The following is a 22,792-nucleotide window of genomic DNA, read 5'->3' as shown; positions in this document are numbered from 1 at the left end:
TTCAAACCAGGTCTGATTTAAAATTACCTTTTATCTTAAATCATGGAATATCACATAAGGAAAAATCAGAATCATCATGAAATAAAATTATACTTCTTCCCATAGCTCTGTCCTATATACATCTGATGTAAGGAGAACTTCTTGCTTGTAGCCCTGGTAAGGAATCCATAGTTTTGGTTGCTAGGAGTTTGCTTGTCAACCAATGAAGTGGTCGCTGGTCAAGACTCTTGTTTTGTTTGTTTGTTTGTTTGTTTGTTTGTTTGTTTTAAATAAGGGGAATAAGTTAAGAATGGGAAGCTGGTGAATGACAGGCACTTGGAAATAGTTGTAAGAACTAATGACCTGAACCCAACAACAGCTTCTTATGTCCTTAGTTTTGATCAATAGAGCACATCATTTGTTAACTAGCATATCATTTTTTTAAAAATGTGAACCATTTTTAAAGTTTTCATTGAATTGTTTTGAATATTATTTTGTTTCTACATTTTGGTTTTTTTTTGGCTGCAAGATATTTGGGATCCTAGTATCCAAAGTAGGGATCAAACTAGCACCCCTTGCATTGGAAGGCAAAGTCTCAATCACTGGATCACCAGGGAAGTCCCATGTTTCCTTTTAAAATTTCATAAACTCTGGAAAGATGCTGAGGTTTCCTAATTTGTACATCAGTCCATAAAATCATGCATGATTGCTTTGTCATGTTGCTAAAGACAGTGAGATAACAGAGGAGGAAACATTCTATGCTTGTTTCTGAATGAAAAGTTGTGCCTCAAGGTGAGGATGCAAAATTGAAATTGTTGATATGAGTGATGTCAACTCATAATGAGTTGATATCAGTGCTAGACTGAGAAGGAAATCCTTTTCTTAAATTTTAACATGTCCCCCAGTCATATTTTATTTTGCTGACAGTTGCTCTTGTCCTTTTCTGCTGCCATAGACTCTTGGATGATTCCTTCTTTGCCTTTAGCAAAGGGTGGGGGAAAGGCTTTTTTTTTTTTTTTTTTTCCCCCTTCTAGGATATAGAGGTACAGCTGATTTTTTAAATAAAAAATTTTGAGGTAACTGATACTTCATGTACAGTTGTCTTTCCAGTTTCTTGCATTGGTGACATTTTGCAGAATTAATGTGTAATTGTACACCCAGGACATTGAAATTGGTAACAATCCACCTGTCAGATTTAGTGCTAAGATTTTCTTGTATTCATTTGTGTGTGTGTGCGTGCATGTATGGGCACAATGTGCATTAATGTGTGTGCGTATTAAAATCTACATGATTCTATCACCTTCGTAGGTTTATGTATACACCACCGCAGTCAACAGTGCCAACCCCGCAAGGATCCCTGGTGTTGCCCTTTTATAACCATACCTACCTTCTTCCTACTCTCCAGTCCCTATCCACCTCTAATACAGCTCCATTTCCAAAGTTTTGAACATTTTCAAAATGTCATGTGAATAGAATCATACAATAAATCACCTTTTGTTTGGTATTGGCTTTTTCTACTTCAGTCTGCCTTTGTAGTGAGTCACCCCAATTGCTGTATATCAATAAGTGGTTTCTTCTTATTGCCAACTGAAGAAAATATGAACTGTTATTTTAAAATGGTCCTTTAGAAAACCAGCTTTTATTATGATAGTTTTGGTGACATAAGGTGTCAAGTACAGACTGTCTGCTGTAATTGTCATTCTCCAGAGTTTCCACTGAGCAGCTTTTATTTAGCCCCCCAAATTGGCACAGACATCACTCTTCAAAGCTTGTGTCAAACTGGGGGCCCGCAAACAAAACCCTGCGAAGATGCTGATCAAAGATACCAGTGTAGGAGTCAGTCCTTGAGGGCAGAAAATGCTGTCTGCCCTTGACTTTCTTGCCACGGTGCTTTTCTTGGAGTCTTGTCCTTTGTCTTCAAAGCTTTGGAGAAATGCTCCACATAAAAGAAAACGATGCAGGGGCCAACAAAGGGGCTTGCCTTTGTTGTTGTTTATGCGGAAGGTATTGTTTTCTGCTATTGGCAAAGTAATTTTCATCTCTAGGTGAGCCCAGGTCAGTTGCAGTGATTTTCACAAGCCTTAAAAGAAGGCACAGACTTAAAAGAAGGCACAGACTGGTGTTAATTAGAGGTGGCCGGAAGCTCCATCACCTTGGCGTTCCTTCTGGAGACTGGGGCACTCTTCAGCAGTCCTGGCAGTTAGTGCCTGCTAATGCCAGTGGGTTTTATCACACTATTTAGGTTTCTGCCATGTACCTTTATGACTGGAATGCACTAATGGTTTTGACATCCTTTGTCTGCATGTACAGTCATGTCTGAGTCTTTGTGACCTCATGGATTGTAGCCTGCCAGGTTCCTCTGTCCATGGAGTTTTCCAGGTAAGAATACTGGAGTGGGTTGCAGTTTCCTCCTGCAGGGGATCTTCCCTATTCAGGGATCAAACCCACATCTCTCACATCTCCTGCCTTGACAGGTTGGATTCTTTACTACTGAGCCACCTGAGAGGCCCAGATCTATTATGTGCTGTCAGATTAGACTGAAAGAATCTTCTAGGGGCAGAATTAAGATAAGACATAAGCAGAGGCTGATGGGGTTTTTATACTTTGTATTATCATATAATAAATGTCATGGAAACTTTTTGACATTGTCACCTAGAAGAATGGTCTTTTTTGAACTTTATCTAAGGAACCCTAATTAGTATTAAAAGGTCGTTGGTAATAATGTGAGTGTTTCCTAGACTCTTATTTTTTGTTGGTTTATTCCTTCATTCATTGACTTTTGGCCACTGCACTGCTTCCAGAATTGTAGTTCTCTGACCAGGAATTGAACCTGGGCCCATGGCAGTGAAAGCGCCAAGTCCTCCCCACTGTACCACCAAGGAATTCCCTCCCAGACTTTTGAAAGAGTACAGTTGCATTTTGCTCGTTAAAACCTGTTGCAAAGCATTTCCCTCCTGTTGGCTTAGTTCTTATCTGCCATCAGGCCAATTTGTATTTTAGGAAATACTCCAGGTATCTTATTGGAGAGTTTTAATTCCCCCGATTATGTGATCCATATGTGATCCTATATGGCATTTAACCTGTTGAAATCTTATTTGCCTCAAGTTTAAAATAAAAGATTAGGTTTCACTGGCTGACCCCTAAATTCCTCTTCAGTTCTAGTAGTGAAAGTAAATCTGTGGGTATAAAGTAGAAGACCTACTGGCTTTCTCTGCATTGAAGGTGATGAGACGATATGGTTGCCTGAAGTTCTCTATGGAAGCCAGTCCCGTCAGGTTGCCGGTGCTCAGGTTCAGACACGGGGTGGACATGTCTGATGATGAGTTCAGAGCGACCTGCTGCTGTGGCTGCACCTTTCTTCACCCCTCTCCTGCCTCACCTGTGCATCTGCCATGGTGATGTCACGGAGAGCTTTGAGGTGGTGGGCATGTAGGTGTCCACTATAAAAGTTCCAGTTTTGTATGTTTGAACATTCTCAAAATAATAGGAAGGGGGAGAAAAACGTAGTGGGAATTTTATTGCTGTAACTTTGGGACCAAAGCAGAGTGTGTATTTAGGCACAGGTCCTAATAGCATAGACTTAATTCCTGGCTGTGGCAGGCTCATCAGGGCTCACCTCTGGAGTGACAGGTGTCTCCAGGGCAAGGATGTGTAGTGGGCGAAGGATGTTTCCACGTTCCCTGTGTCTTCTCTGCCAATCTACTGTGTAAGGCAGCGCATCCCAGTTTCCCATTGTGGGGCTCCAGAACGCCTGTGTTACCTTGAGCAACACGACTGTGAGGCCCCACGATAGGCCTCTGCTCCTGCTTGCTCTTTTCAAGCCTTGGGGTGAGTCCCCCCTGCCCTGGGATGGGAGGGGGGTCATCATTAAATTCTGAACACGTCATTTAAACATTTAAAAGAAAGGTCAGATGTATATAGATAGTGAACCCCAATTCAACTGTTTTCCGCTTTCACTAGAAGAGAGTTCAGTAAGAATATTACCTGGAATGAACCTCGGAGGTGCCTTACATGTTTAGCAGAACTCATTCATCTATACCAGCTCTGAAGAGGTTGTCCAAGGTTATGTGCATGCTGGTTAAGAGAAACAGCAGTAAGATCGAGGTAGCTCCGGGTCCCAACCCTAGGTCATGCTCTCCCTAAGTTAATGGAACTTTAGACAAATCAGTTAACTCCTTTGCATCCCTCATTCTTCTCTGTTGTAAAGTAGGGAGAATAAAATCAGTTACCATGTGGGACTTTTATGAGAACAAAACCAAACAGCCCTCCCTGTGGCACCTGCCATTGATAAGGATCAGTGAATGTTAGCTAGGGTGGTAGAATTCTTCCTGCTGCATAATTACAGCCTATTCTTTCCTATTACTCCTTCGTTGACTCACCCAGGACTTCAGTGCAGTAGCCCAGAAGACGGAAGTGTTCCACTGTCTCACAGCACTGTTGGGACTTGGCCTTGTGATGCTGATCTCTAAAGATGTCCATCTTTGTCTGTCCATCAGTCAGTGGATCTTGCTCCCCCTGACACCTAACTGCCGGGCGTGGAGACCCTCACTCTTTTAATGCCACTTAATTGTAAGCAAATCAGTTACCCTGAGCATCTCGGGGATTCAGGGGGAATTAAGGCAAATCCCAGGGGGATTAGGGAACCAGAGTCATTTGCTTGTCACTTGATTTTGCTCTAAAAAACTATCAAGTTCAACTTAGTGTAGTGAGCTGAGTTTGTTTCAGCTCTTGATTTTTCACCTTGTAGCTGTAATTTGCTGGCTGCCATTGCCCTCTTAAAATCTGGTTCAGCAGTCACCCGGAGTGTTCAATAACCCAAACGTTTTAAGGTTTTCTCTTCAACATCTGTGCTCTGCAAATTGAGAGGAAACGACAGATTCGAAATACACTCTGAAGGAGACTCCAGGATCCAGCTCCTTGTAACACGCAGTGTTGGTTTCCTGATCTTCCTAGATTGCTCCCCGATGTTCCTCTCCATACTATTTCAGTGGTTCTGCAGAAGGTGTCTTGTGAGGTTTCAGTGTCTTGGAAGGGCCATTTGTGTCAGCTTGCCAGTGTCAAATTGTCATTCCCTTGCCGCCCCCCCTGCCGCCACCCCGGCTCTGTCCCCTCCAGTCTACAGGTTCATAGCTGTGTCCAGGTATCCAGAGACCATGGATCATTTTTGCTGATCACTGGGGATGATGATGCTTTTTGTCCTGAAGCAAGCTGGGGAAGTGCACCATGTATATGACCAGTGAATCTGTGGGGTCAAAAACAGTACAGCTTAGAATGCCGTCATTCAGTGTCCGTTCTCAACCCTGTTACACAACCAGCACCGCAACAGTGATGTTAAGAATAGAGCAGCTACCAGTTAGACAGCTTCATTGTTCTCATCTTCTCTAAAAGTCACTTGAGGAGAGTACTCTTCTCTCCTTTTCTAGAATCCCAGGGATGGGAGCCTGGTGGGCTGCCATCTGTGGGGTCACACAGAGTCGGACACAACTGAAGTGACTTCGCAGCAGCAGCAGCAGCTGAAAAAAACTGAGTGTTAGAGGTTTCAGTCTGAAGCACATACCTACTGAGTGGTGAAGCCAAGATGCAAGCTCAGACCACCTCTGCCTAGCGTCAAGTGGGTACTGACTGTGTGCCATCCCGTTACTCTCTGCAGTGGAGTAAGTGGGGCAAGGCTTCTTCCTGCTCCAGATGGCCTCTTACCTGATCATCATAAAATCATCCTGTGTTGGCCTAGGGCACCCCCCTCCCCCGTGCTGGCAGGGTAGGTGGCAACACGCTGCTTGTACTCCATGAGCAAGGCAAAGCGTGTTTGCCTTCTCATTAACTAAGTTCTACTTTGCTGTATCTGCACCATGTGCCACTGGGGCCAGAGCTCTGAGCTGAGTCCATTACCCCAAGGATAAAGTATATCTCCTCTGATGGCCATGTAGCCAGGACAGCCACAGAAGGCTTGGGGTGTTGTGCTGGGGTTAAAGTCGGTGGAGGTCAGTCAGTGCTGATCCAGGCTTCCTTTGCCGGACAGAGGGACTCTGGTTTGTCCATAGGTCTAATCTTCAGTCTTTTACGGCCAGTATAAGAATATGGTGACCTCTGATGGGGCTGCTTGATAAATGAACCAGGGGGTTCATCTATCCCTGCTTCCATGTACAATGGGTAACTCATGCAGCGCCATTCGCCTTACATCCAGGAACAGGCTGAATTTGCTCTGTCCGCTCTTTGGAAACACTGCCTCCTGTTGCTGTCACCGGCTATTAGTTTATTATTTGACTCTTCCTATTAAACATCTGTACTTCCTTTCCCCACTCCTGATACATGTGAAGATGCATTCTTCATTTTGTTCCTGGTCATACACACTTTTTTGGCACTTGACTCTGATTGCTTTCAGTAACTCTCATGTCAGAGAGAGGCAGAAGGTGGTGGTTTAGGAATTGGAAGGCTTTTGACCCATCCTGTCTAGGCTGGTGAGATTGAGATAGGGGCTAAGGACTAGAAGGAAGAAGGGCAAGCACATCCCCATCTTAGAACACCTGGCTGGAAGTTAGCACAGAGAAGTGAGCATTGCTCCTTCCTGTAAAAATAACACTTCACAGGGTTTTCCCCTTTTCGGAACTGGGTGCTGTTTTATCCTACTGGAGACGTGTCTATGGGAAGAGAGACTACAGCAGCACTGGGGCCCAGGTCATATGAGGCTTGGATGTGGGTCATAGGAGGCTTGTTGGCTGGGTGGAACATCAGCCTCCTAGCCAGGCGTCATGCTTTGTCAGATTGCCCAGGATTGGGACAGCAGCCCTACCAGATGGCCTCCTGGCCCCAGAAGTTCCTTCTGGAACCCATCAGGGTGTTCTTGTCACTGTGATTCAGCAGCAGCAGGCTTGATGGTGCCCCCGCCGGGGGCCTGGCATGGCTTCTCCCCGCTGCTGCCCACAGCTCGCCTCCATGGCCAAGGAGTGGCTGCACGTGGAGACATACCAGCGGCCCCCGTTGAGCTGACTTGGTTGCCTGAAGTGAGAATGGTTAAATGCGTAATTGATGGAAGGAAAGCGAGGGGAGGCATGTCCCTGCTGGGCAGCTGGTTCACTGTGAGGGGATGTGTGTATGGAGCAGGCGCAGAAATGGGTGACCTTTGCAGAACGTGAGCCTGTCCCCTTCTCTTCTTTCCCTCCCTTTTGTTTTATAATAATAACTTTCATTCTTCACTGCTTTTTATGAACCATACACTATAGCTCTTTTCATCCATTACTCACTTGATCTTTTCATGACTGATCTTCCTAGTAAAACTAGGGAATCGGGTCATTTTGGGGAGTGACAGAAGTGGGCCTTGGGTGGGTCTAACTCCCTGACAATTCAGGCCATTATGCTGCAGCTCTTCTCCATCTCGCTGTGACCCCTCTCCCCATCCCTTCCTCAGGGGTCTCCCTGGAGCATGCATCCTATATCAGGCTGCTGATGGAGCTCATAGAGATAGGGGAAATAGCCCTTCTGTTAGTGCATGTGTGTGTGTGCTCAGCTGTGTGTGACTCTTGGTGACCCCATGGACTATAGACCACCAGTTTCCTGTGTCCATGGAGTTTTCTAGGCAAGAATATCAGAGCAGATTGCCATTTCCTACTCCAGGGGATCTTCTCAATCCAGGGATCTAACCCTCCCCTCTTGCATCTCCTGCATTGGCAGGTGGATTCTTTACCACTGTGCCACTTGGGAAGCCCTTTTAAAAAAAACTCACAGTTAACTTGTCATAGGACAAACACATGCTTCTGACCCTTTGAAGATGAGACACAGCCCCGGGCTGTGTGGGGCTCATTGATGAGCTCCTGCCTGAGCCTAGGGCCTAGAGGTGGGTTATAAAGTTTGAGCCCAGTGCTCTGTCTTCCACTGAGAGTCTGAGCCCTTGTGGCCTTGCTGGACTGAGCACCTTTTCCCCAGCAGCCTAGAGCATGAGATATAGGAGTGGTTGCCGCCTTCTGTGACTGTCCAGTGGGTGTGGTTTAACAAGTAGGGTTGGCTAGTACACCCCTGTTTTTAAGATCTCCTGTTCTACTTAAGCTTCCTCCTTCTGCCCTACCCCCAAATAGTCCCTTCACCAAGGAGAAGAGAGGGTACATGTCTTGAGACCCAGGTTTGTGCCAGGCTCTGGATTAGACATGCAAATTGTTAGTTATCTCATATGATCCTTACACAAACTCTGTGCAGTGGGTCATGTTCTGTCTTACCTGATGATGAAAGAACCCCAAGATCAGGGATTGTCAGGTATCTTTTATGTAACTTCTTTGCCCACAGTCCTCCTGGGATTCCTTTCCTTTCTTTGAATTGACTCCACAATCCCTAAGTTTTAGAAGAAAAGGCCTTCTGTGGGCTTACCCCTGGTGGGCTTGCTGATTTTGCTTCTTTCTGGTCACCCCCTGCCCCACCAGCCCCCTGCACCCTGGCCTCCCTGCTGTCTTCTTGGCCTCCTGGGCTCCCCCACCCCGGGCCTTGGATTTCACTGCCCCCTCTTGCCTTCCTCTCCCTCTCCTTTCTCCTCTCCTCACCTTCTGGGCTCTCTCACCTCTCCCTGTTACGTTTTTGCTGTGTGAGTTTGATTCTGAAGGTTTTGTTGGGCAAAGTGAACACATTTGGCATGTAGAATTTCCCTGAGGCTAATTTGTAACAAAATTATTAGTAAAGCTATGGGGCTTTTTTGGTGGTTTGAGTAAGCACAAGTAAGGCCAGCGATTCAAGGTCAAGGTCAAATGCTGTGTCTTGCAGTTTTTGAAGTTTCTAGGGCCAGGCTTTCTATATCTCTTGTTATTTTGAATTCCTTTGGGCACTGGTCTTTGTACCTGAAATAGCCTCATATTTAATTCAGCAGGCACATTTATAACAAGGTCTTATTTGATGACTTGCTTAGAATTTTTTTAGATTTTAGCAGGATTGTAGAATCGCTGGCTTTGAAGTTGGTTATCTCTAGGAACATTTTTGGTAAATTAAGCCTATTCTCTCTGTGGCTTCCCTGTTTTGCTTACCCTGAGGAGGGTGGAGTTTGGTAGTCTGATGGCTTTTTCTGCTGTGGGTTTTATTTTTGCTCTGATGTACCTGTTATTGGGCTCCAGTAACTCCTGGGCTCCAAACTCACTGCGGATGGTGACTGCAGCCATGAAATTAAAAGATGCTTGCTCCTTGGAAGAAAAGCTGTGACCAACCTAGACAGCATATACAAAAGCAGAGACATTACTTTGCCAACAAAGGTCCATCTAGTCAAAGCTGTGGTTTTTCCAGTAGTCATGTATGCAGGTGAGAGTTGGATCATAAAGAAAGGTGAGCACCAAAGAACTGATGCTTTTGAACTGTGGTGTTAGAGAAGACTCTTGAGAGTCCCTTGGACAGCAAGGAGATCCAACCAGTCCATCCTAAAGGAAATCAACCCTGAATACTCATTGGAAGGCCTGATGCTGAAGCCGAAGCTCCAGTCCTTTGGCCACATGATGCAAAGAACTGACTCATTGGAAAGGACCCTGATGCTGGGAAAGATTGAAGGCAGGAGAAGAGGAAGACAGAGGATGAGATGGTTGGATGGCATCCCCGACTCAATGGACTTGAGTTTGAGCAAACTCCGGGAGATGGTGAAGGATAGGGAAGCCTAGAGTGCTGCGGTCCATGGGCTCACAAAGAGTCAGATGCAATTGAGCAACTAAACAACAAGAACATGCGTTGTATAAAGTGAACTTACTTCCACTGTTCAGCAATGATACGTGTGCTCAGATGCAGGTTGCAACCACGTGGGTGCAAAGACAGTTCCTGGACCCTCATGAGGATTCCCTTGTACCTCTTCCTTACCTATAAACTCCCCTCTCCCTGAGGGAAGCACTCTTCCCATTTTTGTGGCCATTGATGACTTTTGCCTGTTCTTGATCTTCCTACAGATGGAATCATACCATATGTACTCTGTTTCGGGTGTTCTTTCTTCGTGTCTGTGAGATTTGTCTGCGTTGTTACTTATACTTATGTAGTCTGGTGTCGCATTTCCTTTGTCCTATTTTATTGCATCTTTCTACCACGGTTTACCTATCTGTGCTTCTTGTTGATGGGCACCTGGGCTGTTCCAGTTTATGACTACAATTAATAGATCCGTTGTGAACTTAACTTTGCCTTGGTGAATGTCTGTATTTTTATTTCTCTTGATATGTAAATTAGTATCAGTCTTCTCTGATAGCTCAGTTGGTAAAGAATCTGCCTGCAGTACAGGAGATCCTGGTTCAATGCCTGGGTTGGGAAGATCTGCTGGAGAAGGGATAGGCTACCCACTCCAGTATTCTTGAGCTTCCCTTGGGGATCAGCTGGTAAAGAATCAGCGGAAATAGTTTTATCCAGGTGTGTGCATATTACAACTTTTACAGTTTAAAACACTTAAATATGTAGTTCTAAAAGTTAAATACAAGTAACTTTAAATGAGGGAGTAGACTACATGTTGTATATTATCTTATTTAATTAAAAAAAAAGTTATAATTTAAGATCATCCAAGCAATTGTAGATGTGAAGTACAAAATTCTCGGCATTGTCCTTTATATCATTTTAGGAAAAAAGTGTCTACATATGCTATTGTATAAATACCATTGTTTTCTTGCCTTTTGCTGGAAATACATGATAATAAATAGTTTTAATATACAATATACTTCACTGACTGAGTTTTCCATTGTTAAGTGGGGCAAATGATTCTTACTTCTCAGTTTTGTGACACTGCTGTACAAACTGTAAAGTTAATTGTAAAAATTAACAATGACCAGGTTGTGTGTGCCTTACATTGTGAAATCAATTAATACAATAAGATCCCTTAATGAATATGTCTGTGAAATTCATTTTAAAACATTGCTGTTTAGAAATCAGCAGTTAAGTAAAGTTACAGATGACGTTCAAAGCAGAGGTTTTAGGAAAAGAAGGGAATAGTTTGTTCAGATAGTCAGTCTCTGTGTACGTCAGTTTCCTGGCTTCTAGAATGGAGGGTCGTTAAGTAGAGCATTTTGAAGGTCCCTTCAGGGCTCCAGTTTCCTTCTTGCTTTCTTTTGTTGTTAAAAAGCATAAAATTGCTGACTCTGAACTGGATGCTTGATTCTAGTAGGGAGAATACCATCCTCTGGGCCCAGTTGGATGAAGGGATGGATCATTTGACAGAATCTGTAGTGACTTCCATGAAATGAAGAAAGTTTGACTGCTTAAAAAATATTTGCTCTGTCTCTCTTGCCAGGACTGAGCTGTCATGTTCGGATCTGTTGGGTTCCAGCTAAGTTACCTTGAAAGTGACAGGTTTGCACGGGGGAAAAGGGGAGAGGCCTGTTTCTCTCTGACTTTACGTTTTAGAATTCATCTTGTGTCCCGCTAACCGATCGATTCTGGGGTAGGAGTCGTGGTCATCAGGGCAGTCAGTTCTGGGAATCACCGAGGCCTTTTAGAATCGCAGCTCCCAAGCAGCACCGCTGGCTTGCGGTCCATTTTGAAGGAGATAAATGACTGTCTTTCTCACTTTCCTTTCTGTGTCTCAGCACAGCTGTTTAACTTTAAAGGCCACAGGCATTCAGATTTCAGAGATCTGTATTTTCTACCTGAGTGTTTTCGCCCAGCGTTTCTAATGCCCAGCTCAAAGCTCTCGACAGCTGAAAATACCGCGTCACTCTGTAACCAATAAGCAGACAGTGAATTCTTGGATCATAGAGCTTTCTCCATATATTTCATTTACTGTTGGAACCTCAGTAAGAGAAAAACTGGTCAAAAGGTCTGGCTATGGAGTAGACTGGGCCAAAGAAACACACTTCCTGTGGAAATAGCATGCACTTGGACTAAGTCCAGTCTCTGTACTGAAGTGGGTGTTTGAAACGCAGTGTCATTGATTTGGATGAGTTGCTTTTGTAGTGTTTGGCTCCGTGACTTGCTGGCCTTATGATCTTGGACAAATTACTTATTCATTGTGAGCCCTGATTTCTCCATCTATAAAATGATATCACACTTAGTGTTGAGGCTAGTTTGGTGATTGTATCAGCGCTTGGCTGGTCTGGCCCTTCCTTCGTGCTCACTTAACATATGGCACAATCATCCATGAGGTGTATCATTGTATGTGTGTGGTGGTGGTAATTTAGTCTTTAGATCTTGTCTGACTCTTTGCGACCTCTTGGACGGTAGCCCGCCAAGCTCCTCTGTCCATGGGATTTCTAAGGCAAGAATAATGGACTGGGTAGCATTCCCTTCTCCAGGGAAAGCCCCGTATATGTGTGAAGGGTCACAACAGTTTTTCCTCAGTGAGCTGGGCCAGGGTGTATGTGAGCCTTCTGCACATCTAGACTGTGTGTTCCCAGAGGAATCCAAAGGTCGTGGTGGAAACAGAATACCCAGCTTGGTAAAACAGCTATGTTTGGAAAGAAAGAGCTTTTCCCTGAAATTATGTTTCTCATTTGCAGTTCCATCTTTAGAAAATCTGAGGAATTTGTTTTGAATCAGAACCATCCATCTCTGGAATGACAAAGAGTTAAAGAGGGAAGTAATTGAATTGCCAAATGTGGCTTGGGTTTTCTTCCCCTTTCAAGACAGGCATTGGCTGGGAGCAAATGGATTCCACCATTTGGGGAAGTTCTTCAGTCAAGTTGAAGATTTCTCTGCTTTTTGATCAAAAAATTCCATTTGTAGCTGAGAAAAACTCTTTATAAGTAGCCTGGGTGACATGTCAAATACTCATCACAGCACAATTTGTGATGCAGAAAACTGGCTACAACCTCCAGTGACTTTCACCATGCAATTGGTGAATTCATGTGTTACATTCATACCTTGGGGGACCAGGCAGCTGCTGAAATGAGTAAATAAGACGCATAGGTCAACATGAATAAACTTTTAGCTTTACCTGTAATATTTCATTTCCTTCATGTTAAAGCAAATACTATGGAGAAGGAAGTGGCAACCCAGTCCAGTATTCTTGCCTGGGAAGTCCCATGAACAGAGGAGCCTTGCAAGTTATAGTCCACGGGGGTCCATAAGAGTTGGATACAACTTAACAACAAAACATCAAAAGTAAATATACTGAAACATTGAATCCTGTTTAAATAGTGGTAGCAATGTGGCCATCAGTTATATTTTTTTCTGAACATTAGAAACATTTTTCAACTTTAGGTAGCTGGTAGAAAAAGAAAAGTACTGTAGAATGGCTTATGGGTTGCATTTGGCATTTATTTCATGTTATAAAATATTTCCTTCAGGAAAGTAAATCGGTAATGTGTGGTATAGTGATGAATGTGGGTGTATGTTTATGGGAGCGCCGAAGGAACGTAGGTTTTTCCACCTCATTTCTCTTACTTATCAGGAAGACGTTTTTACCGATTAGCTCTGTAACGTGACTAAGAGTGAATGACATTTCCGAAGGCAGTGTAGATGAGCAGCTAAGTGATCAGGCCACCAAGTCAGCTTTTCTGGGTTCGCGGCCGTTCCCACACCTCCTGACTGTGCGGTGAGAGGAGAGAGCCTCAGTCTCTGCTGCCTCTCTGTCAAACGATGTCCAGGAGAGCGGTGGGTCATGAATGGGATTATTTCTGTTGATTCAAATCCTAGACAGCGTTTGACATAGTAGAAATGTCAGCTGTTTCTGTTACTATGGGTTTTGGTGGGAAAAGGCACTCTACAACCAGTTGTAGACCCCAGCAATGAAAGCTGTGGATCGGACCGTCCCCGCCACAGGAATGCAGAACAGCGCCCTGAGTCTGCGCCTTTTTCTCCATCTGCTCACCTTGGCAGCTCAGGCGCTCCCCGGCCAGTGTCATCAACAAGGGCTGTCCCCCATTTTCCGTTTCAGGCCTTGAGATGTGGGCTTGGCCTGGCAGCCTGTGCTGTTTTCTCTCCACCAACTTTGGGGAGCTTATCTCCTCAAGTTTGACTGGGTCTCATCACAAGTTTTTCTTCCCAGGATGTTATCTACCTTATGCAGACTGGTTTTCAGTGTCCTGATGTGTTCTGTATTTACTATCTCCAGGCTAATTTCACATTTATAGGGACTTCCAGGATGGGGGTGCTTTGGGGGCCAGAGAGGTGAATTGTCTTCCTTTTCACCTAAATATCCACCATACTTTTTTCTTTTTCTCCCTTTCCCTTTTTTCCCTACCTTTTTCTTTGACTATCCCGACTTTAAGAAGTGTAGGAACCAGTAGGAATAAAAAGTCGTTGCCTTTAAAAATTTTCCTTCTTCTTTTCCTTCTGCCACATGCCCTTATCTAAAGAAGGGAGATTCACAGTGGATAACGATCTCACAAAATCTCTTGCTTTGGCTTTTGATCCCTCTTCTGATTTTCTTCCTCTCTTTTCAGTGTGTAGAAATCATATGCCAAAGCACAAGACCGGCTTAGAGTACGGAGTGTTTGTAGAGGCTGCAGCCATCTTCCTCAGCATCCTGTTTCAGCAACTGACACTTGAGTGGTTCCCATTGATACCACGCAGGGACGCGTTTCAGAAGGCCTCTGGGATTGCCTGGGGGTGGTGTCAGGAGTACTTGAGTGCCATCTGTGAGGCAAAAGGCTTTGAGAGAGAGAGGATCCTCCTTTAAAAGAATCATAATGTTTTTAATGATAAGTACACCATCTACTTGGTTAATCAGTAAATGTCTGTCTTTGTAAATGAGGGAAACTGGGAAGTGCTTCAAAGGAAGGTTACCTAGTGTCTCGAAAGAAGTGTTGGCTCCGCATTTGTGTTTTGGTGTTTGGATAGTTAGTGATTCAGACATCTATCAGGTGGAGGGTTCCCTGCTTGGAGGTGTGCCGCAGTGATAAGCACACGTTTCCTAGACTGGCTTTAAGCCTTTGCCAAGGGGCTTTCTATTCTTAAGAGTGCCATCATTCCTTTCTAGGGATGTAACTGGAGAACAAACCTTGCAGAGATGGTTGACTTTTTTTCCACTCCCTCCATGTGCCTAAAATCAGGGTGAAATAGGGCCGGATGCCCCCTTGATACAAAGAACCAACCCAGTGTGAGGGACAGGAGTGGTGATGGGGAAGCTTTACAACTGAAATCCATTTCCTACTTTTTTGAAGTCTTCACCATGATTCACTAAAAGCAGTTTCTCTCTCTCTCAAAAAAGAAAAAAAGGGCATTACAGATAATGCTAATAAATGTGAGCATTCAATACCCAATATCAGTGAAAGATTCTCTTACAATTAGAAACAGTAATCAGGAAGGCTATACTATTAATTCTATGGTATTCTTGCCAAAAATGCATAATGTCACTCCAGTCCTGGGATGCTGTCAGATACCCCAGACTGAGGGACATGCTGTGGATCAAGATTCTTCTGTTGAGATGGTGCGAGATCAGGGAAGACGGAGAAACCGTTAGAGACGGGAGGAGGCTAAGGAGATATTACTGAATGCAGTATGGGATTCTAGAACTGGAAAAGATATGAATGAAAACCTGGAACATTTCATGTAAGGTCTGTCTTTCAGTTCCTTGTGTCTTGCCAATGTTAATTTTCTGGTTTTGATCATTGGAATGTGGTTATATAAGATGACATTTGGGGAAGCTGAGTGAGGGAAATGATACTATTTTTGCAACTTTTCTATAGTTCTAAAATCTGTTCAGTGTAAATTGGTTGCTTTCAAAAGCAGTAATTATTGTCTAGAGTGAAACAAGTTAAATAGTTTCTGTTGTTTGCTCATCCAAATATAGTTTAAATGCCATTTCATATAAATAGTTCACAAATGTGTTAGTTTTATGAATTATAAAACCATGGAAGTATCAGTTCCAAATATTAAATGGCGATTTTTTTTTTTTTTACAGTGGGGTACATAAGGAAACTTTCTGTGTTTAGTACTTGGAATGTAAAAAAAATCATAGAAGTAGCAGGCTTACTGTGAAAAATTAAATAATGAAAAGTAGAAACAAGTGTTCTTAATTCCTTTTTCCACTCTGCCTTACTTACAGCTCACACCTCCCTTTGTTAAAAGTGAGGTACAGATTCAGGATTTGAAGTTCACCAGTGTCTGTCTAGGTAATATGTATTAGACAGAATGTGATCACATTGTCAAAGCCTTTCTATAACTTACCTTCCTCTTTTCCCACCTAACCGTAATTCATGGCTTTCTTCAATACCCGTAATTCTACCTTATGTCATTTATTTTCTGTCAAGTAGTACTTCTTTTGCATTTTTTATATTGATGTGTTTTGTTCAGTCGGTAAGTCATGTCCAACTCTTTGAGACCCCGTGGGCTATAGCATGCCAGACTTGCCTCTCCTCCACTATCTCCTGGAGTTCCTTCAAACTCATGTTCACTGGTTCAGATAATAATGTGTCTGACTACTTATTTATTGGAATTTCAGCTGTCTTCCAGTTATATTCATGAAGTGTTAACATCTCTTCCTCTCTGTGTATTCTGATTTTTTTTAATATTAAGAAAGATAGCTTTTGATTCAGGCCTACATTTTTATATCAGAAAGAATTTTTATATCAGAAAGAAAGTCTGGGTCTTTGCCTTATGCAATCTTTGTATTCCTTTTTTAAACTTCTTTTGTATCGGAAGTGTATCTAAAGTGTAAATTCCTAGACATCAAATGCCTGGATCCAAATATAAGAACATTTTCCATTCAGTCTACCAAGAAGAAAAGGCATATTTAAATTATGTGATTCTTAGCTTTTATGTAATTGTAGTTCAGTGTGGACCCAGAAGCACAGAAGCATGACTTTGTATCTTTATTGCTATTCCCTAAGTATTGAGGTTGTGAATGTTCTGCATCAGTGGATGGGTATTTGACAATGCTAACCTGGCCCTCAGAAGTTAATTTTGTGTTTTTGAACTTTGGTACAAATGCTTAGGTCCCCAGGAGGAGGTTAATATGTAAACTGCAGAGAAACCACACAGGTGCCTAATTTTGGTTGTTTTGTAGTTTATCATTAAGCCAGAAATGAGGAGGAAACAGCTGACCAAACATCTTGCAGACATTTATCACCTTTGAGTGTTTGATAAAAATACACTAAATTAGAATAATGTTCAGTAGTTATGTGTAGGCCTTGGTAGTAAAAGCATTAATTGTTCAATTGCATGTCAGAAACACACTCAGGGGATGTTAATGTGTTTAAATATGGAAACTTCTGATGCAGTGGGATGGAAACAATGAAAATAATGGCAGCTAGGAGGGAGTGTAAAATGAATGCTAGTTGGTGAAATAAAATACCTCTTCGTTTCCAAAATATTTGAACATTGAGCAAGCTGTGTGTTTGTGGAATTCATTGGATTAGCAGTGACAACGTTTAACATGAGGAGGGCCTTATTTTGAATATAGAACACTGGAATAATTACTGAAAGTACAGTAAATGTCCCGCTCATTCTTTCGGTTTAATCTTAACATAATTAGCTCCTTGCACAATAGAGTATTTAATTTGAAACGCTGCCAAGGCTTATTAAGTGAGAGAAGTACTTCCTGAGATCTCTGTTGTTAAATTTGGGACTTTCTATAGGAGATAATTTGCACCCGAAGTGTCAGGGTATCAGAATTGTTGCACATATTCTGGCATTTATCACCAAAACTCACTGAAACACTTAACATTTTCAGTTTTATTGATGGAGCCTTTTATGAATATTGGCGAATTTGCTGCATCTCATGGAAAGAAATTAATTTTGGGAGACCTGACAAGCCTGAGTGATAGATCCCTTTGCCCTGGAGAGCCTTCTTCATTCCGTGACTTGGGTAGTGATGATGAGCCAGTAGAATTTCATTTTTTTTTTCCTGCTTTCGGTTCTCTTTAATGGTTCATTGTAGAGTCAGTCATATTATAGGAAATACAATATGTGAACACCGGTTTTCTTTGATTTGCATTTCTCTTTTTGTTGTTACTTGACATTTTCCCCGGACTTGTAAAGCACAACAGAATTATCCTGCATTTTGAAGTTGGAGTGCAAGACATTTAGTTGCCTTTTCAGTTTGCAGATGTATCCAGTGACATGGTTTCACCAGCAATGCCTGTTATTCTATAAGATCACCAACCTGTGTATCAGAATTCCTTGCTCTTTTCAACTAATGCCATATAGTCTTAGAAAAAAGTCTAATTAGGGTTATAAAAATTGCAAAGTAGCCAATGTAGGTTCACCACGACTAAAGCCTGTGGAATTTACCTCATTTCCTATTTTGATAGCAAACATCTGAAGATTTCTTATGAAAATCATTGGAAAATGTGGTATTTACATGGGCTTCCCTGGCGGCTCAGAGGTTAAAGCGTCTGCCTCCAATGTGGGAGACCTGGGTTCGATCCCTGGGTCGGGAAGGTCCCCTGGAGAAGGAAATGGCAACCCACTCCAGTACTCTTGCTTGGAGAATCCCAGGGAAGGAGGAGCCTGGTAGGCTGCAGTCCACGGGGTCACAAAGAGTCGGACACAACTGAGTGACTTTACTTACTTACTTTACTTACATGGTGAGCAAACCATTTGAACCTTGATTAATAAGGCGATTAAAACCTTAAAGGACAGCTTTCTTTGTAGGCTTCTAGGCTGTCTCTGTGTCTTCAGAATTAGTTCCAATTCAAACACTGGAATAATTTAAAGTCTGATGTGTGAACAGGGGATGCCTGTCATTTTACTTAGGCCTTTAACTGCTTTTTATGATTTCATTGTAGTTTTCAATGCAGTGGTCTTATACTTGAGTAAAATTTATTCTGAGAAGTTTTGTTCTTTTTCCTGTTCTCAATTTCATTTTTGGACTGTTCATTTCCAGGGTATAGTTTTATATATTTATCTTCACTCATTTATTGGCTCTAATCATTTCTGGTGGTTTTCTTTGAAATCATCTATATGTAAGATTGTGTCTTCCGTGACTGGAGGTAGTTTTACTACTTCTTTTATGATCTAGATGACTGTTATTTCTTCTCTTGTATTATTGCCTTGGCTAGAACTTCCGGTACAGCATAGAATAACAGTGGTAAGATTGGCCATCATTGGCTTCCTTAGGTATTTTAAGGTGCGTGTTTTTTTTTTTTTTTTTGCTTCCCAGATTGTTTATATAATCTTATATGGTATTTTTATAATTCTTCATGTTAGAATGAAACAAACTCAAAATAATTTATAGTTGAGGATGTAGAAGACTGAACTGGAGGTTGTTTTCACTGTAGCATACCACCTTTTTCTGGACTTTATCTGTTCTATGTTCACGTAAAAGTTGACCTGGTGATGATTCTGGTGATAGTCTAATTTTTTGTATGTCTTCATTGTATTGTACTGTAAAAAAGGAGCATCACACTCTCTGGCTTTATTAATAGAATGGTCACATCAGGCATACTAATCAGGATTTAAATATTCATTTAGTCAGCAAATGTTTATTGCATGCTTACCAAATCCCAGGCACGATTGATATTCCAGAGAAATAGCAGTTCGTAAGAAACTTAGAGGCTGTTTGCTGGAGGCAGACTGATTAACAAATTGATCGATATAAAATGTGTTTTGTCTGTTTGTCTCCTCCTCACCCGCCACCTTTTCTAGAATTTTTATTTTCAGGTGCCTTCAGGAAAGGCCATATGGCATGGTGAGAAGGTATAAAGTAATGTATTGTGAGGAAGAGCCAACAGCATCAGAAAATGATTGCCTGCTGTTTAGCCAAGAATCTTGGGATATGGGTGAGGAGAGAATGAAGTTACATAATAATGGTTACAAGTATTTGTCCTCTGGATGCAGGAACATACTGATTAGCTTTCAGACTGGTGGCCAATGGGTGGATGTTAAAGTGAGAGAGATGTTAGTCTCTTTAAGGAGATATCCACTGGGTCAGTGTCTCTTTGGCTGCAGCCAGTTAGATGGACAGCCACTGACTGCTTTAGCTAGAGCATGCTTTTTCTCCCCTGCAGTTTTTCCATTCCTTAGTGTCTCCTTTTGGCATGTCTCACTCATTGGATACCTTCTTGGCATCCTTGTCATGTTGTTTTACAGGGAGATTTTTCTAGCTGTTCAAATGATCCATGGGCAGAACAGGGAGGAATTTAGTGGCAGTAAGAGTAATAGCCTCTTTTCAAAAGAATATTTTAGTTACCATTTTTCTTGGAAATATAGAGTTGACTAGATTGATTATTTTAGGTGTGGAGTACTTCACTCAAATACTTACATACAACACCCTTACTCCCCAGTATACATAAGTGGAGAGAGAATTTTAATCCAGATCTGTATCCTCTTGGCTTTCATTTGCTTAGATAGCTCCCAATGGGCCTCTTAAGGACTATGGACACAGAAAGTCACTGGTTCTGATAATCCTTGGAGATCTGCATTCCTCTATAGTAGTCTTCCTCAGCCTCAGCATTATTGAATGTTGCTGGTATTGTTAAGTCGCTCAGTCATGTTGGACTCATTGTGACCCCATGGACTGCAGCACACCAGGCTTCCCTGTCCTTCATCATCTCCTGGAGTTTGCTCAAACTCATGTCCATTGAGTGAGTGATGCCTTCCAGTCATCTCGTCCTCTACTGTCTCCTTCTCCTCCTGCCTTCAATCTTTCCCAGCATCAGGGTCTTTTCTAATGAGTCAGCTCTTTGCATCAGGTGGCCAAAGTATTGGAGCTTCAACTTCAGCATCCGTCTTTCCAATGAATGTTCAGGGTTGATTTCCTTTAGGATTGACTGGTTGGATCTTGTTGCAGTCCAAGGGACTCTCGAGGGTCTTCTCCAGCATCACATTTCAAAAGCATCAATTCTTCATGTTGACATTTGGGTCCATGTAATTCACTGATTGGGCTTCTCTGGTGGCTCAGTGGTAAAGCATCCGCCTGCCAATGCAGGAGATGTGGGTTTGATTCCTGGGTCAAGAAGACCCCCTGGAGAAGGGTATGGCAACCCACTCCAGTATTCTTGCCTGGAAAATTCTCTGGACAGAGGAGCCTGGCAGGCCACCGTCCATCATGTCGCAAAGAATTGGACACTACAGAGCGATTAAGCACACACAGACACAATTCACTGATTGGAGTGGAGGCTGTCCTCTGTACTGTAGGATGTTTAGCATCACTGGTGACCGTTGACTCACTAGATGCCAGTATCTCTTTGCTCCTCAAGTCATGATAATCCGAATGCTTCCAGACATTGCAAGGGTTCCCAGGGGCCAGAGATGGCTGGGATGTCAAAATCGGCCCTGGTGGAGAACCACTGGGTCTATATTAGTGCCGATGTCCAGCCTAAGCAGAGTCCAGGGATATCCTCAGGATGGACGACGTGGGCGAATGAAGAAAGATAGATAAAGAGATAAAGCGACACGGGGTGACCAAGCTTCTTCGAGCGAGGCCCATTACTTTATTCTTCTCGGGGCTTTTATTCCCTGAGTTATACATACAGCAAGGTGAAAAATGCAGAGTCAACTCAACATTCCATCAGTAATAACTTTTGTCAATATCAGGTTCCTTCTTGTAAGAGTCTTATTCTCTGTACATCATCTTCTGTTCGGGAGGCCTGTTGATATTCCATGACCTTGTTTTGATAAAGGTTGGTCAGCCAGAACACCAGAACAATGATTTTCCCTTGAAGTGTTTCTTCTTAAATTCTTAGCCTGCGTCACCCTTAAGTACAGAGTTACATTTTTATGGCGCAAAGATTTAGCAGGTTACAGCAAAGAAAGAACTTATTAACTCAAAGTCTAATGTTGCTAATGCTAAGGCTATTACTTGTCTCTTCTACATCCTGACTATATGCACTCCCAGGAACACAATGGATAAGGGATGTGAGAACTTGGCAGCAAGCATTGCATAGGCTCAACAATGTTGCAAGAGTCTGGACAAAGCTGTCAAGTAAGCTAGAATGCTAACAAGGTTTGAAACACTCCTTTCATGCCCAGGAGATTTAGAAACTAAAGCCCTAAGTTAACTCTTTCCAGAAAAATGTGGTCGAGGAAGCCCCCTGTTAATGTCAGAGGAGTTGATGAAAGGCATAAAATAGTATGACAGATTCTGATTTGGGGTAGATGCTCGAGCAAGTTGAGGGGGTCCCTTGAGTCCTGATCTCGCCTCTGCCCATCAGGCCTCTTCCTCATGACTTTAGCCATGGGTGGGATTCTCCACGCTGGCTCCCGGCATATTAGTTTAGTTACGACTTTGCAGTCTTTAATACCCAGTTGAGGATATTTATAGTTTTTAGTGATGAAGCGTCAACTTTAGTAAAAGACTGATGGTGGGTTTCATTCCTCCATGATTTATTTTTAAAATGGATTTTAGTAATACCTTTCTCATAGGACTCATGAGAGTAAATACAGACAGAGCACATGGTGTAGAACTTGGAAACAGAGAACAAACACTATAATAGATGGTTTTATTAGTGTGTTTATTTCTAATTTGTGTGTGTGTGTATATAAGCAATTTCTAAACATTCTTGTAATTCCTTTGAAAGAAATGTTTATTTCAGGGTTTTAATCTTCATTCGTGCTATCCACTCCTGTGAAATATATTCTTGAAACCTTCTACCTCCACCCACAGTCAACGTGCAGATAACAACAGGCACATACAAAAGAATACTGCTTCCCCCCTGCTGGGAGTCAGGACTTTGTGTGATGGGAAATTCCACATTTGATTGACCCCCAGCTATGTGGCACTGGTACCGATAATGTCCCTCCTTCTCAATGAAGTACATGCCAAATCTTTCATTTCCTGGGAACATAAGCTGGGAGCAATTTTCCGAATGGAAAATTTGTTTGGCATTTTGAAACATAATTAAAGAGCATCTGGGTAACTCATAAATTGTGGGTCAGTCAACTGCATGTATTGTTTCCACAGTGCCAGTGACTGGCTGGCTGGAAAGCTCTTTCCCCTGAACTTAATGGCTTGCTTAGATGGATTTGCTTTCTGCAAGGCTAGGTTTGTTAAATCGCTTTATACCCT

At 42.6% G+C, this 22,792-nt stretch overlaps 1 protein-coding gene and 1 non-coding gene across 5 annotated transcripts in view; one reads left to right on the top strand and one right to left on the bottom strand.

Annotated features, from left to right (window-relative positions):
- The window catches only part of PTPRG (protein tyrosine phosphatase receptor type G), a 774,731-nt gene that overhangs the window by 310,151 nt on the left and 441,788 nt on the right, over positions 1–22,792 (top strand). The window lies entirely within an intron of this gene.
- TRNAE-UUC (transfer RNA glutamic acid (anticodon UUC)) lies at positions 2,789–2,861 on the bottom strand. Its single transcript has one exon. It is a non-coding gene; the product is annotated as a tRNA-Glu (tRNA).

The sequence above is a fragment of the Ovis aries genome, chromosome 19 (assembly GCF_016772045.2).
Source record: "Ovis aries strain OAR_USU_Benz2616 breed Rambouillet chromosome 19, ARS-UI_Ramb_v3.0, whole genome shotgun sequence".
Lineage (NCBI taxonomy): Eukaryota > Metazoa > Chordata > Mammalia > Artiodactyla > Bovidae > Ovis > Ovis aries.
This window is presented reverse-complemented; position numbering and strand designations above follow the sequence as displayed.